We start from the raw sequence: 18,289 nt of genomic DNA, 5'->3' as shown, positions 1-18,289 counted from the left end.
CCGACTCTGAAGATTTGCTTTCTTAAACCCAACGTGACCCTTAAGGTTCATCGTATTAGAATCTGGGAAAGTCAGAGAACCAAGGAGAAAATGTCACAGCCCATGTCCAAAACTGGGATGTAGAGGTTTTCAGAACAATACACTAGTTTCGAAACAATGAGAAAACATTTTTTTCAAACATTAGAAAAACGCTATCAAATACCAAATAGCTGGTGTTAGCATCATTCAGCTAAAGACAGAACTACTGCCTTCCCAGCCTCGCAAGTGAAGCTGTACCACCCACCAGAGGCCCACGGTATCATGTGTCTGCCATGGGCCTTGTCCAGTCCCTCAAGGTCCTCACTGGGCCCTGTGATGACAAAGAACCCTTAACAAGACCAAGTCAGTCGGCAGGTTGATCTTCCCTGCCTTGAAGTTTACAAACAAGGTAAAATGTGCCCCCCAGCTAACTGAAAAATAATTCTGACAATATGGTACTGTTTTTAAAACAGGTAAAGTCCGTCTTCTAAATTGATTTGTCAACAAGGACTTACCGAGAGTCTACGTTGTAGAAAGAACATGCTGGGAATGGAAAGGTAAGTCAGACTCGGCCCTGGCTCAGGAATTCTCAGTCAAAAGCCCGGGAGGGAGACAGAAAACAGCAACGCAACAAGTTAAAAGCAAGAGAGACATCCGTGCAAACACTGCAGAACAAGACAGAGGCCTCGGGGGAAGGGAATGGAAGGGCACAATCTTCAGGGACAGAAAAACAAGTCCTGAAGAATATAGTAGGAAGATTAAGGGCTTCTAGGCAACAAAGCAAAAGACAAAATAACCTAGAGTGCAGGGGGAGGGTAGCACGAGCTGTCGCTCGCTGCTGGACGGCAGAGCATGAGAAGGGACAGAGGAGTGATAAGCTAGAGAAGGAGATGGGCAGACCCCGAATCAGAACAGAGACTTAGGTAAGGGAGCCACACTCCAGGACTGTAAGCAGGAGAATGGCAGGATCAGGTAAGGATTAGATAAAAATAGCAACATTTACCAGTACTGTCTCCAAGCCTTTCCTATTTAATCATTTTAAACCTCATAACAAAACTACCAAGAATAAATCATTATTAATCCCATTTCCAGACGATGAAACCGTGGCAGGGAAGATGGGATGTGCCAAGGTCACACGGCCAATGGGACACGGCAGAGTCGGCCTGGAGCCCTGCTCCTGGCCACCGGGATACACGGCCACTGCATATGGGGCAGGGTCAGGGAGTACACAGGAGATCAGTCTGGAGACCAGGAGGCCAGTACAAGGCGGGGCTCTAGGGAGAGTCCAAACTTGGCTAACCAGGCCACAGACAGCCTTCCACTCAATGACTTCGGCTCTGGTTGAGAAATCGTGTCGCGCCATTCATGCAGACAATTTACAGAGCATCGCTGATGTGCCAGGATGAGAGGCTCACATACTCAGAGTCAGATCTGATCCTTCCAACAGTCTACGAAGCAAAGGTTAGTCTCCTCGGAGAAAAATGACCCAACTCAGACTGAGACATGACATGACATGTCTGTGAGCCCTTTCCCAGGGAAGCCGTAACTTGTACCCAGAATCACCGCGTACCACTTTCTTCCCCTCTTGTCACAACCTCTTAGGACTGTGATCTTATCTTCTGGCTGGACTACTGTGGGGCCCTCAAAGAGCCACCATGAGCCTTACTCTAGAACCATGATTTCAATGAGCCCAGTGCTGTGCCTGTAGTAAGTGAACCCTAAATCCAGTTGCTCAATCAGCGCATGAAGAAGAAAACAGAATGGAAATATCTAGCACAAGGGATTTTTTTCTGTGACCAGTGCATAGTGATCTCCTTCTGCCCACCAAGGTCTTAGTCGCCCCTCAAATCCTTCTCAGTCATTCCCTGTGAACCAGCACCTTGCTCACCCACCCCCCAAGACCACTCAGCATCCTTCTCTCCCGTTCTCTGATGCCCCCAGGTGAAAAAAGCACGCCCCGGTGTGCACGGCTGTGTACCAGGGAAAGTAAAAAACACAGGGACTGTGGGAGTGGGACACACCCTGGGCTGGATTCTCTACACCGAGCCCCACAGCTCACCACCGACCTGATCTCGAGCCAGCCGCTCACCCCGGGCCGAACGGCAGTTTCTTCCCGTACGGACTGGGAGAATGGAGCCACGTCCTTGAGCTTAGCTGGCTATGTAAGAGCTCTGTGTGTGTTGTAAAGCCCTAAACAAATGTGTGAAATCTTTCTGTGTTATGCCCACATCTTCTTATCCCTTCCCTGAACGTAAGCTCCTCTAGGGCAGAGTCTTTCTGTCTAGTTAATCTCTGTGCCGTCCTGCATAGTTATAAACACAAGACCCCGTAATACCAAAATATGAAAAAATGAAGAATGAATTCCCTCCAAGTTTTGACAAAGTCACTGCTGGAGTGAGGCCCATAGAACGGTAATTAGGAAATCTGTTTCTTCTCATGACCTTCCTGCGGGAAAGAAAAGCGGTGTTTCGATTTCTTACCAGCCTCACTAACACATCACGGCAAACACAAGTGAATCTATCCAACTCCATATTCGCTGACCGCATGGGTGAACATACACCTTCCCTATGCTCCTAAGACCACATGTTAATTACATGCCACACCATTCACAGACCCCGAATGATGCGGAATTACTCCTCGCATGAGTAACGACAGAAGACTGTGTGTGTGCACGTGTATGTATATACTGCACGCGCACACACACACACACACACACACACACACACACGAGGCTTTAGAAGATCACCAAGGGACCCCACCATGGGTTTATTTCACATCAAAACACTGAAGTTAAACACTTGGTTTTACTTAACTGCCGTCCCCCCAAACAGGGCTTGAGTCATCTAATGCGGTATATTTTCATGTAAGATAAAAGCTAAAAGGGATAGCTATTCCTTCTCTGGACAGCCACTGAGTTCAAAGTGCCCTGAAATATACCAGCTGAGGCACGTGAGCTCGGGAAAAACTGGGTCGAACACGACTGACACACCCAACCCCAGCCCAGCACACCCGTGATCCTCCGCTGACCTCATATAAACTCAGATCGGGACCTGAACTTACTTAAAACAATGACCGAGGGGCAGCCACAAAGGACACAAGCCCTGCTCCCGGTCTTGTTCTTCTCTCTGGCAACACCAGCACGCACCCTGCTCCCGGTCTTGTTCTTCTCTCTGGCAGCACCAGCACGCACCCAGCACCGAGGCCAACACTTAAAACTACAAACCGAAGCCACAAGCCCGTCCTCCAAACCACTCTGTAATTAAGGAACCTAAATAAATGTTTAGAGAAGTTTTTACTTAAAAACACTTGCGATCCATATGCTTCGCATTATTTTGTGAGCGTGTCAGCACTGTTATTCACCGCACGCAGAAACGAACGGTTTATTCTAATGCGATGACGACAGCGGCGGGCGAGCACGGGTTCTGGGCCCTGCCACATCAAGGGCGCGGTTTCGTCTACTTCTTCTGTCCTCTAGTTGAGCTCTAAGAATAGAGACGGCCTGACACGTGAAAGCCAGTCTTGCCCTGCCTTCATTTCCAGATCAGCTGCGTGGCTGTTCTGCTCATGGAGTGAACTTTCCCCAGCACCAGGCATGCTCACTGCACATTCCCAAATGGCCATTATCTATCACTTTTCAGTTTTAGGAGTTTGGTTTGGGGCTCGTGTTATTTCCCATCAGTGTGGGATGTAGGGCTGCATGTTCAAAATGATCTAGCCAGTATTCCCGTTCCTCCCTCATTGTCTTTCTGTTCGGAATGTTCATCTCCCCAGCGGCTTTGCTTCACGGTCATCAAAGGTGACGGCAGGGCTTCGTTGCCCCAAACTCCATGCTCTCCACGATCTGCCGTCTCCTTTCTAAGTTTATTTCATCTACAACGCAAAGCAGGAAAGACAACAGCAAACATGTCGCCACTACTTACAGCGTACGCGTTTCCCAGCAGACCTCGAGTTTTCACTCGCTCTGGATCTCCCACAATGAGTTGCTTGAGATGTTCCCCTCCAGCAGGCTAACCCACTTTGTTAGTCTGTCATCTCCATGAGCCAAAGTTTAACAGAATAAAATTTGTCGCAGGAAACTTTCCTGAATTTAGGTAACTGTTCCTAACAATTTATTTCATGACATTTTCTTCAAAAATTCTCAAAATGGTACGGCCTTCATTCAATCCTGAAATCTAGAATATTTTCAAATCACACTAGGGAAATTCTGCTTCTGACTTTAATCCTCTGAGGATGGTCAGCCTCAAAATTCTCATCTACAATTCAGATCTATAAACCTCCACTATTTTTTTACTTTCTAGCTCTGGCTCAGCCCTAAAAACTAGGTTTTTCTAAAATCAGGTAACACACTCAACAAAGTGTTTTTCAAAAATTCCTAATCTCCAAGTGTTTCACCAATTTCTAAGTTCATTTGAACCTGATCAAGGGCTGAGAGAGTCCACAAGAAGGACAGAGAAGAGAAGGGAAAGAAGGGATAATTATGTATGGTGTGTTTTGCGTGGAAACCATGAGGGTTGTTTATTTGTCTGCTTATTTTTAAGGAGAGACACAATGTTGGTCTTCCTTGTAAAACACTATTGCAGGTATCTGTACATCAATCATTGCCTCATGTTCCTAAGTCAGAAAATGTTCACCCACTTGAAAAATATTACTTTGTTAAATTAGTATTATGCTCTACCACCAGATATTCACCATATCACATCTGAAGGGAAAACTCCAGGGAAAGTAAGTCAGAGAAAGTCAGAAACTATACCTTTTTATCCTGGAAAGCTTTATTGCATTCTTCTCCTATGCTGGCATGGACATGGTAAATTAACACAAATTTCACAATACAGGTACCCCTCATAGCCACATTATTGGTAAGCATTTCTCACAATCCAAGCCTCAGAACAACAGAAGATAGAGAACAAAAATAAGCTTCTCCTCAAAATAAACATCAATGGGCAAGATGGTCACTACAAGGCAAAAAGAGAAGACTATGAAAAGAAACATAAAAAACAGGATTGAGGGGAGAGGGATGGTAAATGGACCTACATTTCTTCAAGATTCCTTTATTTTACAATTAAGTGGAACAAAATTAACTCAATAAAAGTCCTGAAAGTTATAATACCTGGAATAAGACGAGAGCTACAAAATAACTAAAAAACTAAAATGGAACACACAAAAAAAAAGCCAGAAAAGAAGAATAAACACAGAGGGGACAAACAGAAAATAAATTATTAAATGGTAGACCTAAATTCAACCATACTGATAACTACATTAAATATGAATGGACAAAATACTACAATTAAAAGGCAGAGGATGTTAGAATGGATATAACAGCAAAATCCAACTATAGGCTGCCCACAGGAGTCACAAATAAAATATGAAGATATAGATAGGATGAATGAAAATAACACGAAAAAAGATATACTAGGCCAAAATGACTGGTTAAAAAAATGACACCGTACTTTTTAAAAATATATTTAAATCTGAAGAGGTCTCTAGTTGCCACGTAAGAGGGATGCTATGTGGTGACACAGCATATGGCATAGAGCCGATGAGACTTATTACCTTAAAAAATGAACTACAATCAGTTTTGAATATTGTATCAATGCTTAATTTTCTAAATTCATAGACATTTGTGTATCCTAAACATAAGTAGCCACACTGCTTTCTTTTCGCTACCTAATTGAAAAGGGCTTGTTTCTATTAGCTACAAAACAGAAATAATCTCATCAGGGATGAATCATTTTAAGATGACATCTGTTCTGAAACGACAAAAGTAAAGCATCAAATAAAGCTCAAAAGTCAGCCTTTAAAATAGGGTATGACAAATAGGCACAAAAAGTTTCTTCTTCCTTTAGAATTACACTGGTTTTTGAAAAACAGACTCTCACAGAGTATTTCTGTGAAATTTCATAGACCGCCTGCATCAACTTCAATGTACACCCGGCCTCTCAATATTTCTTAATGTGTCACTCAAAAATATTTTTTAATCCTTAACAATCAAATGTAACCATCAAGGTGACAAAAATCACAGTGTTTAAATGTTTTGTATATATAAAATCATTCACTTGTGTTATAATGTTTCAAGGAACAGCAGAAATCCCTGTGGACAAGAAACTCTTCCTAGAACTTACAAACAAAGCTCTTTATTTCAAAAGTTCACATGCTAATTATGGAATATAATCCAAAACACACAGCAAAGAGCACTGAAGAGGTCATCTTTCAAGATTTTAGAAATCTTATTTATAATCCTCTTGTGATGAAGAAGCTTTGGGGTGTACCCAAATTCTTCTGACCCTATGCACCTAACCATTATCAAAATCACAATGGAGATCCCATGTGCACCCCATCCTGGGCCAGCCGGCCAAGAGTTACTTCTTCTAGAGAGTGCTATCAATGGGGACTGGGTCAAAGGTGGACTGATTTTTTTCAAAGGTGGATTGCCAAAGCCAGGTCCTGGAGACATGCATTAGGAAGAGACAAGAGGTTTAGAGAGGCTAAATGAGGCCAGGAAGGAGAAGGACCGGACTCACGATATGAAAGCAGCGAGGAGGAAACATCTGCTTTCAGGGCCTGGAAGCCGCTCTTTGGAATTTAGCACTAATCTCTCATGCTGCTCAGGACTTCCTTCTGAAAATGGTGACCAGAGCATGGGACGCCTCAGGGGGAAAGCCCTCCAGCAACGCGGCATCCTGCCTGGGGTTTGCAAGCCTCCAGAAGCAAAGAGGCTGACTTCAGTAGTGAGTGTTTGCTGCTGCAGGGCCTCAGCTCACAGATTAATGAAGAATGAACGGCTTCTCCCCTTCGAGATCGAATCAGTCCCCTAATAAGTAAAACGGAAGAGTGTGTGGAGGATGGAGAACAGCCACAGGCCAGGGTTCCCAGGGAGCTCACGGGTACCCGGGAGAGAAGAGACGTACTCTCGGTGTGGGTTCTGAGGATGACGATTAGGAAACTCTGTCCTCTAGAAGCTTAACATGAAGTCCCCCAAAACGGAGGTAAAAGAAGGTAATGAACTCATCGGCAATCTCCTACAGACATTCGGAAAAGGAAAAAATGACTTTTATTGAGAAAGGTATGTCCTGGGAAGGTGCAAAATTCCACAGCATATGCAAGGACAGAGGCTGGGGGCGTGCAGATGGCAAGGAGGAAATTACGACATTTCCCCTGTCCAGAAATTAAGAAAACACACCTGATTTGGAGGAAAGAACAAAGAGACAATTGGGCTTCTAATTCAAATTCAGTAAGCCCTTTAAGTATTTTTAGGATCCCTTTTAACAAAAGAATACTAACAATCCCCCAATGCTCATAAAAATAATTACACAGTCATAAATCTATAAAAATAGCCTTTTCTGCTCAAGAGAAATGCAATTTAAACAAATTCCCAACACAACGGTTTCCAAGCTTTTTGGAAAAATAGATTATTTCAACTAATTTCGTAGATCGTTTTTATGACTTTTTTATAGGCAACCAAATTCTGGAAAAACGTCTCCCAAGGGAAGTTATTCCAAAGACCTTCCCAATTACCCTTAGGACTTCACGTTTTACTCATTAAAGTAAACATAATGACTTCAAATTCACAAGTTGCTGATTTTCCAGATAGATGTTCCTTCCTGAGTAAAAGCCTGAAGACAGGCCACTTCCTACGTGGCTCCGTGCGTCTTTGTCGGGCTCAGCACAGTATTCTGATCTAACGTACCTCACATCGACATCCCACAGAGGTAAGTGTGTTCAGTCAACAGAACCCTTCAGGTTCATGACCTTTAAATATAAACCTGTATCATCAGACTTGGCTAGCCCCAGTGCCTGCCCTGTACGCGGGATTCCATGAAGCTGAGCCCCAGCCTTCCTCCCACAGAAGCCAGAGACACGGACGTTGGTCCGCAGCAGAAAACGCTGGGCGGGGACCTCAGCCGAGGAAGGGCCAAGAAGTCCGCCTGTGCTTCTCACAGCAGGCGTGGGAATGGGAACCACCCTGCTTCGGTTTGTTTATTTATTTATTTTCTTTCATGCACAGAGCAGAGCGGGTGGGCAGCCGTGGAAGGCTGGTACCAACTTCTTCCAGCCCTGCTCTGTGCTTGCAGTCCACGGAGCAGCGAGGAGGCGGCTTACACAGCACCGTGTTTGGGGTCTGACACGCAGCAGGCACTTGACAAGGGACTGAAAGGCCAGCGGGGGCGAAGTCTGCGCGGTTACCTTACAGAATCAGGGTCACGAATCAATTCACATTTCGGGAAGCGAGGTGTGCCACCACGTCACAGGGCAGATGCAGAATTCAATGAAATCAAGAGGATTTCAATTTTATCAGGATGCATGATAATAAGCGGACACGTGCACCTACACACACACACAGACACACCACTGTTACGCACAGTGCAACACCACGGGGAAAGGGAAGTGGCTAGGGAAAAAGAAGAAGAAGAGGAGGAGGAAGAGGAAGAAGGCGAAGACAAAGAGGACGACTTTGATTATTAGCTAAACGCACACAATGATTCCATAAGAGAAACATTTTGGAAATAGTTTTAAGAGAATCCAATATTCTTTAACTCAGTAAGAGCATCTGTGTGGCCGGCAGAGGAATACAAATGATATGGTCCCTATGGTCCCCACCCCCCACACACCCAGTGTAGAGAAATCAGGTACTGTTGAACTAGATAATCATCCAGTCCTGTGAGGGCAAGTCCTGTGGTCTGCGTGGCTTACTTCAAAACAACAAAACCTTCCCCTGAGGCATGAGGGGGATTGGTACTAGGAAAAAAATTTTTTGAATCAAAATTTTGCTTGACTCTCATCCAGGTACCCAATACCTTTCAAACCCACCCCTCCGTCTCCTTCCCATCCTCAGTTTTTTACTGTCTCAGACAAGTTCCTCAATCCTGGCCCAAGCTTCAGGAACTCTTAAAGGGGTCAATATCCAGGCAAGACTTTTCATGAGTCATCTTGATATAATACCGACAAAATACGACATCATTTTTCTACCATGATGCCTTCTCCATCCCTAAACCTGGCCTCGCTTTAGCCAGATTTGAGTTCTTGCTTTTATGTGTTACTGTAACAAAGTTTATTAAAGCCTGCTTCTGTAAAGAAAAACTTGTGAAAGCTCAAAGCGAGGTCCTAGGATTCCTGTCTTCCAAAACTAGGGTTCTATGGGGTACTTTCGATTCTAAGTATCACACACTTACAGTGTTCAGGCATCAGAGAGAAGTGTTAGACACGTATTCAAGGGTTTCCTAGGAGACTGGATGGAACTGAAGTGATCCACGTGGCCCACAGGCTCCCCTCCCTCCCAACTGCCCCCACCCAGGGTTTTAACATGGGGTTTAAAATCTATTCAAATGGGGGCGCCTGGGTAGACCCAGGGTCCTGGGATCGAGCCCCGTATCAGGTTCTCTGCTCAGTGGGGAGCCTGCTTCCCCCTCTCTCTCTGCCTGCCTCTCTGCCTACTTGTGATCTCTGTCTGTCCAATAAATAAATAAAATCTTTAAGAAAAATAAAATATATTCAAATGAAGTTTGTAAATTCAGGACATAGATAAAATGCAGAAACCTTTCCTCTCGATTTCCCTAAAGAAAACACGTGAGTCCATTATTACACAGCCAAATCCTTGTCTTGATTTAAAAAAAAACAAAAACAAAAAACAAAACTCAGTGATCGGAGCACTGGGTGGCACAGCCGGTTAATGTCCAACTCTTGGTTTCGGCTCAGGTCATCTCGTGGTCTGAGACTGAGCCTGCTCGGGGCTCTGCGCTCAGCGGGAGTCTGCTTGAGATTCTCTCCCTCTGCCCCGCCCAGTGCACTCCCTCTCCCTAAAATAAAGAAATAAATCTTTAAAAAAAAAAAAGGAACTCAGTGATTGAAGGGAGCCAGTCAGAGGACTGCAAATCAGACCCTGGAGAGAGCAACCCCCCACCCTGCTCCCCTCCCTTCCACCCCCTATAACCCAAAGAGCAGGCTCTGGGCCCTCTCTGAGAAGACCGAAGGATGACGACTTCTTACTGCGTGTGTCTTCCAGATGGTTCTCACTCCCACTCCCTCCCATATCCAGGTTCTGGTCTCCTCCCAAGGGAAAGGACTTCGTGATAAGGTAAGAAAGGCTCAAGGTGCCAGGAGGACTGTTTTGTACAGTAGTTACTGCTTTCTACATGTTGTTTGTTTCTTTTAATGTGAAAATGTTTGCCTGTTTAAAATGGCTTCAAAGTGGCCACACAAGAACGGGTAAACCAAAAATACCAAATGCTGCTCAGCCCTCAGCCGGCTTCCCTGCAACCCTCCTGGGAACGCGCCACTCCCTCCTGGACAAGCTTCCCTGGCTCTCCGCCACCAGTAGAGCGTGGCCCAGCACTTTCGCAGGAAATAATGCAACAGCAAGAAGATTCAACGTGGACCCAGAGAGAGGGCCCTGAGGCTCCAAAGGGCTCTGACTCGACTCCCTTACCATGCCATCCCAAAAAGCACAACTCCAAGGTGACCTCAACGACAGAGCACGCAAACATCTGCCTTCAAGCATTTAAGCCATTCCACGCGGTCGACAACGGGCTACAAGGAAGCGGCCGCAGTGACCCATCACATGCACTGATCACATATTTGAGAGAAAGAAGCACTCAGATCTGCGAGCGGGAGGGGAGTGTTTATTGCCAGATGTCCGCATCTGACAAGGCATGGTCCTTAGAGACCAGACTTTGAGAAACTAAGAACAAAGTCCTAAAAGTCAGCGATCACCGTGCCATATGAGCTGGGCAGGGGCAAGAGACTCCACAGGAGCACTCGGGACACAAACACGGGGTCCCTGAGAGCGAGGCACAGCGCCGGTGGATGTTTTCATTACAGAATATAAGACCAAGATCAGCTTCTATCTTCAACACAAAACCTTGAACTCAAAAACTTCCTTCATGTGTCTCTTGACTGGTTCCTGCTTACCCCGAGAAGTAAAAATAAGGCAGGTCCTCACACAGAATCTAGTCTCTGGGAGCTTGCTTTCTCACGGGTGTGCTGCTCATTAAAAACCAAGCAAGGCTCGTTCCAGGAGCGGGGCTAGCTCTCTTCCCTGGTTCATCTCCCTGCCGGTTCCCCTCCGCTCCGCTGCCCCCACCAAACACCCTCTTCCCTCGGAGCTCCCTGCCTACGTACCTTTAAAATCCCACTTACACGTTTATTATATCCCTGGCATATGGTGTTTCAATTTTTGGACTTTTTTTTAAATTACAGTTTCTCTCCCTTGAGAGCAGGAATTATGACTCACCATCTCCGTGCCTGACATATAATATATGCTCAGAATAAATTTCTGTAATAAATCCTAACAGTCTTTTCTCTTAGTCATGCAAGAAATTGACAAAATTAATTTATGCTGTTTTCAAAGCTGTGTTTACTTACCAACTATTTAATTAAAAAAAAAAAACCCAATAGTGGAGAAATCCAAAGAAATATTATGACTCAAGTATGCATATGTAAGTACGCATTCATGTATTTACGAGAAAGAGCTCCACGGATTTAAAATACTCTAAGAAAAAAGTCGAAGAGAGATAGGATTCTGTTTTACACTTGCTGGCTGAAATTCTTCATCTAGGTTACGTTTCAGTATTCAGCAATTCTCCCTAACGCTGGTCTGTATACGTTATATTGGAAGACACAGGCAATGATCACCTAAAATCTTCTGCCTTAGAAAGGCAAAGTGTGATGATACTTGCACTAGTAACACTCCCGATCCCGCGCGTTCCTCAGCGAGGAGGCAGAAGCCGTTAGTCATCTCCAGGCCCCGCTGCTGAGAATACCCCGCTCCTACCCTTCCTAGACACCCACCTGATACGACCTCTCTTCTCCGAAAGAGCTTTACAGGTACTTCTCTTCGTTCCCAGAGCAAATTATCGTGTTTATCCTTAATTTCCTTCCAGAGTCTGGTAGCCCCTAGCTCCGGAGTGCCAACCATCCACCCGCCGGGAACCGGCCCGGCAGCAGAGGGTGTCAGAGCGAACATGAGGCTGTCTCTGCTCTCCGGACTCTCAAGTTCAAGCCACTCCCCCCACCACAGACCCCTTCTGCCGCGCAAACCAAAACCTCCGCCTAGAAGAAGGTACAGAGTCAATGTACCGCAATCTGTGGTCTTCAGGACAGATTTTCTGCACCAAGAAAATCACTGGGACCGGCAGAGGTGGGGCACACATTTTTGTCAGATGAACAAACCAATATATCTCCGTAATTCAAACAGATAAAAACGCGGAAACGGCCTTCTGCTCCGCTCCCTGTGTTGTTCTCGCCCAGGCCCAGCAGGCCACGGAATCCCACCAGCCTCGTGACAGGTTCTAGAATCACGCCCAGTTATGGGCTTCCTATATGCCAACAGTAGGTCTAGTGGCAGAGAAGAAAAATCGACAGTATTTGGAACAAAGGCGTACTTCTCAGGAGGTACTCATTGGAGTACCATTGGAGGAGGGTCTCCCCGCAATCCAAGTAAAACAGTCACTGGAGTAGGGAACCCTGAATCCTCAAAGTACCTTCTGGTTCCTAACCTTAGTGCTAAGGTTTTACAAAAAGAAAACACACACATGTTCAGGTACATATATAACTGCTCTCCCCTAATGGGCGTTCATCAGAGCCCTACTGATGGAGAAGATACTGGAGTCTGCAATCGCTCCCCAGGTGACAGACGGGCCCAATGACTGGGACCGTCCCCTGCCCCACATAACTGCCTGATCACCATCCTAAACTAGCACAGGTCCACAGAATTGTCTTTTTTTTTTTAACTTTTTTTAAAGATTTTATTTATTTATTTGACAGAGAGAGACACAGAGAGAGAAAACACAAGCAGGGGGAGTGGGAGAGGGAGCAGCAGGCCCGCCACTGAGCAGGGAGCCCAATGCAGGCTTGATCCTAAGCCTAAGACAGATGCTCAATGACTGAGCCACTCGGGCGCCTGAGAATCTTCTATTTATCTCATCTTACGGCCCACATCTCTACAGAGAGGAGGGGGCCATCTATTCAAACAAGTCTCCGTAAGCTGCATTAATATTCTGAAATTGATGACAGCCCCAGCCATCACTCAGTGGATTTGAAATTAAGGCTCTGGGGACGCCTGGTTGGCTCAGTTGGTTAAGAGTCTGCCTTGGGCTCAGGTCATGATCTCAGGGTCCTGGGACTGAGTCCTGCACTGGGCTCCCTGCTCAGTGGGGAGCCTGCTTCTCTCTCTCTCTACCTACTGTTCCCCCTGCTTGTACTCTCTCTCTCTCAGAAACAATTTTTTTTTTTTTTTAAATCACATAAATCCTTAAAAAAAAATCAAGGCTCTGTCTTTTCTTGACGACAGAGTGTGGACTCTGGGACACGTTCAGAGAACACAACCTCTAAATGTCAGCAGACACCTTTCATTCAAAGCCCAGTAATGAGGAAACAGAAACCAAACAAAGGGAACACAAAAAACCGTCACGGAACTATCACCGGAAGGAGAAAGTGCGATCTCCCTGTTCCCTGCGTTCCCGGTGTCAGCGCCAACCACCAGGAAGCCAGGTCCGCGTTCGGTGTTCCTTAGCCTCGCATGCACACGGGAGCACCCCCCGCGCTGATGCCTCACTCCTCGGTGCCCCACAACTCCACAGGCTCGGGGCAGTTCCGCAGGGGTCCCACAGAGCACCCAGGATGACGACCAGTGCCTTACGTGTCCCATGGACTTCCTCTGGCAAACCCGTGCTCCGGGTGGGATGTCCCTGTTAGTGGCTGAAGCTTCCTTAGCTTCCAGGCAAGCAGCCTAAGAAGCAGCGATATAAAATTCACTGCCCTGTCTTCCGCAGAGAAACTCTGTCGTTCAAGACGACATTCTTGACATGCTCAGTCCCAGAAGAGAAATGTCTTCCAAATCTAACCGGTAAGGCGAACCTGAGCAACTCAAGTGCTTGGATCTTATGTGCAAAAATATTTTGTAACTGATCATATTTTCCTTTTGGTTCTGACTACTGGGAAACGAAACTCCAAGTTCAATAACCATACAGGACATCAAGGTAGTAACTTTTGCTTGGGGTTCCTTTACTTTGTTTCCTTTACTCTGACTTTAAAAAAGTTAGTCATTTTATAATATTGGCTACAAATTGGTAAGATGTCTCCTGTCAACTTCCAGTGTGGGCAGGGATATAATAATTAACTTCCAGTTACATTCCCCACACATTTCTGAACTATAAAAAAGCCAAATAATGTAATAGTGTAACTAAAATTGATGCAAACAGTAACAGCTCTTCTTTGGGTTTTGTTTGTTTGTTTGTTTGTCTCTGGTGGGGGAGATGATACATTGATGGATAAGTAGTTAGGTAGACAGACAGACAGATAAATCTGCTTCAGGATATATGAGCCCTCTTATAAGCACGGCTAAGAGAGGCAATGTCTCGGAAATTTTTCATGTATTCACTTAAAACTCTGACATTCAAAACTATTCACAAGTCTCCAGCATCAAGCAGAATAAATTATTTCAACACTGAGTGGAGAGAAACTCCGAAGGGCTTTTGCTCTGCCACGTTTTGGAAACAGGAATTCTGAATGCACGACTGTTGACAAGGATTCTGTATCTGTTGAAATCATTCGCACATTCCTAATTTTGTGCTTTCTCCCTTATTCCTCACCCAACTACCTGAAACCTCCTCAGTTTTTCTGTAAAAATCCAATATTCTTCTTTCTTGCTCATTCCAAGAGGATTCTTGCCTTACATGCTTTTGTGAAGATACTAACAAGGATGCATATACTTATGAAAACGTATCATCCCATTCACTGAGCTCTCCAATGTAAACGAACCAACTCTCAGCTACCAATAACTCAAAAACAGTGAAGATTTATTTCCTGAGAGTCTCCTCTAAAAAGAGAATTGGAAAATATTTGCCTTCTCTTTAGTGTAAATAAGGCCTCTCAGTTACATCTCCAAGTTGACTGAGGAGTTTCTATCCCAAGTGCCCAGTGGATAATGAAGCTGGAAAAGGGCAAACCCAAGCTGCAAATCTAGATTTGTCGGGAAATTCTGATAACTCTAATGCAGATCAGGACTGCTGGTGTAGAAACTCCACAGAATGAAACGGCCCCACATACGCACCATGAACTATTCAAGACAACTGAGGCAAACCTTACATTCGCTAACATTAAAAAAAATTTCTAATGACCTGTTTTCCTAAAATATCCCCGAAAAAGAGAATCATGTACCCATAGAATCTTCCATTTGAAAGGAACCCTAGAGTTAAATATTTCCCATTCATAAATTCTTTGTTGACATCCACAACTCAAAGAGCACAACCGTACTGACGGTACAAGTTAATCTGTGAGTATTTAGCTGAATATTCTCAACATACACTCAAACCTCATCCTTGAATAACTTCATTATGTTGTTCTCTATTATGAATATTTAAAGGAGTCGTTTCCTGTATTGTAAAAACTGTGCTAGACCATCTGCAACTCCTCCCTGCTCTCTCCTCCTCTGCTTGCAGCAGTCCCGAACTATCAAGCTAAGACGAAGTCTTTACAATTTGGCTTCGTCTTTTGATATGAATTCCTGGAACATGAGGTATGTTTTAACATGTGACTAAGGCTTATTGGACCTAGTGAAATGATATCACAGACTCTCTGCCATGGGCCAGCCGCTGTTCTGGGCACTGGGAACGCACTGAACGTCGGCGGGGCGAGGTGCAGGGGGAAGGCAGGCCTTGAGGAGAGTAAGTAAAGTACCACTGGCGGGGAGGGGGTGAGAAGAAAAATACAGCAGGGATGAGGAGAGGCGAGCGCTGAAACAGGGCAGAAAGGGAGAAAGGGGTGCAGGCTGCAGCCCTTGGAGAGGATACAGTGAGACGGTGACATCTGAGCCAAAACCTGAAGGAGGTGAGGAAGGAGGACATGCGGAGATGACAGGTAGGTAGGGACATCCAGAGACAGGTAGGTGGGTGGGCAGATGATTGACAGGCACACCCCCATACCCCCACAGAGGCTGAGGGGCTAGGACGTTCCAAGCAGAGAGAACACTGAGTACGAAGTTCCCAACATCCAAGTACGCATCTGGCTTAACAGCTGAACAGAATCCTGTTCTAATGACCCGTGCTGCTTCAGTGCTCTGGGTCCTGCTTTCATTTTTTTTTTTTTAGATTTTTTTTAATTTATTTATTTGACAGAGAGAGAGATCACAAGTAGGCAGAGAGGCAGGCAGAGAGAGAGGAGGAAGCAGGCTCCCTGCGGAGCAGAGAGCCCGATGCGGGGCTCGATCCCAGGACCCTGAGATCATGACCTGAGCCGAAGGCAGCAGCTTAATCCACTGAGCCACCCAGGCGCCCCGTGGTTCCTGCTTTCAAAGAGCTGGTTGGCAATGCTTTCTAACCACACCCCTGGGTACACTGACCTACCAATATTAATAGTGACAATGAGTGAGACACTTAATTTGGCACTCTTGTGCCATTCAAAGGCAACAGGAAATTTAGTCTACTCCCAAAAGGAGATACTGTGCTGTAGGTAAAACACAATATGCACACATGAGATGACCTGCTTCTCTTCAGTAAGTGCTTGGAGACATATATAAACTGGAGCTTGCTTTTTGTATTCAATAAAACTATTTACCAAAAAAAAAAGGGGGATTTTTTCCAGATTAAGAGGATGCAAGAAAAGTATATAAAGGATATACTTCAAATATTTTTACAAGTACTTGATAAGGACCAAAATTAACAAGAGAATCGTATAAACTTGGAAGTAAAATTCAGAAGTAATGTATTATCTACATTATATAAGATGAAAATACAGAGTGACATTAAATATTGGGGGTGAAGAGGTAGGTTTTGGTTTTCCCACCATGAAAATTAAGATTATTGCCTTGAATTAGAATTTGGTGGTCAGAAATAATATTACAATTCTTCGGTAATCATTTCTAAAATTTTTAATACTTCTTCACCTTCCATCTTTGACTATATCCACATTTGGAAAAAGAAATTAACTAAAATTGTCCTTAAGCACAGCTTAAGCTCCCCAGCGTGGGGGAAATTCAATTTTAGTTATTCACCACCCATCTGGGAAGGGCTGAATCCAAAAAAATTAACACTGCCTGGCTTAAATTTCAAAGCTTGTTAGAACTATTTTGCCACAATTCCCAATAGATGAATACGTAAATTCATACAGATGAGGTCAGCATCAAATTTTCTAAAACTCCCAGTAAACATACTGGTTGCAAGAAAATCAATAATATGGGAGTTGCACCAAAGGCAGATATATTGCCACAAACTATCAAAGCATCGAAAGGCATCTTCAATGTTCACGTATCAACTACTCCTGTAAACAAGAACCATGAAATGGGACACTACTGAAAACCTTTGTTCATAATAAACCAGTACGCGACTAGTTTATGCTGAGCAGCAATGTGAAGAAAAAGGAAACAATAGAAACATGAAAAATGAGTGAGCAGTTTTACTCTTTTTAAAAAAATGATCTTATTTATTTATTTATTTATTTATTTATTTATTTATTCAAGAGAGAGCGAGCGCACTCAGAAGCGGGAAGGAGGGGTAAATGGAGGAGAAGCAGACTCCCCGCTGAGCAGGGAATGCTGGGGTCAGGGCTGGATCCCAGGACCCCAAGATCATGGCCAGAGTTTAAGGCAGACACTCTACAGAATGAACCACCCAGGTGCCCTGAAAAGTTTTACTTTTATAGTTTAAAATGTATTCAGAGGGGGAGACGGATCATGAGAGACTATGGACTCCAGGAATCAAACTCAGGGTTTTGCATGGTGGGGGGTGGGGTGGGATGAGCCCGGTGAAGGGTATTAAGGATGGCACGGGTTGCAGGGAGCACTGGGGGTTGTACGCAAACGATGAATCATGGAACATGACATCCAAAACCAATGATGTACTGTATGGTGACTAACATAACATAATAAAAAAAATTATTTAGAAAAATCCATTCACCCCACAATGAGTGTAGAGATTACTTAAAAAATTAAAAAAAAATTTTTTAAATCTTTAATAAAATTAAAATGCATTCAAATAAGATTAGTGAAAATACACTATGATTAGTCAAGATGAGGAAAAAATATCTGAAAGTACTTCAAGAGGACCTGTTTTCTTTCAAAATTACACTAGTGACCTCGTGCGTAAATTCACGCAGAGGCGTCCTTCACACAGCACCGGGGATCCCAGCAAGCAGGAGGCCCTGCAACACATGGACTAAATCCCCGCTCCTGGGAAGCATGTATTTCCCAGCAACCTCTGCAGCTGGCTTGAGCACACGTGACCTCGCACCGACCAGAGAACAAGGCCTGACCACACTCTCTCTTCACCTGCCGAAGCAAACCGAA

At 44.7% G+C, this 18,289-nt stretch overlaps 1 protein-coding gene across 6 annotated transcripts in view; it reads right to left on the bottom strand.

Annotated features, from left to right (window-relative positions):
- Window positions 1-18,289, bottom strand: part of MYO1B (myosin IB) — a 179,708-nt gene that overhangs the window by 93,665 nt on the left and 67,754 nt on the right. The window lies entirely within an intron of this gene.

Source organism: Meles meles, chromosome 9 (assembly GCF_922984935.1).
Source record: "Meles meles chromosome 9, mMelMel3.1 paternal haplotype, whole genome shotgun sequence".
Taxonomy (NCBI): Eukaryota; Metazoa; Chordata; class Mammalia; order Carnivora; family Mustelidae; genus Meles; species Meles meles.
The sequence above is the reverse complement of the archived record's forward strand: the minus strand, read 5'-3'. Positions and strand labels throughout refer to the sequence as shown.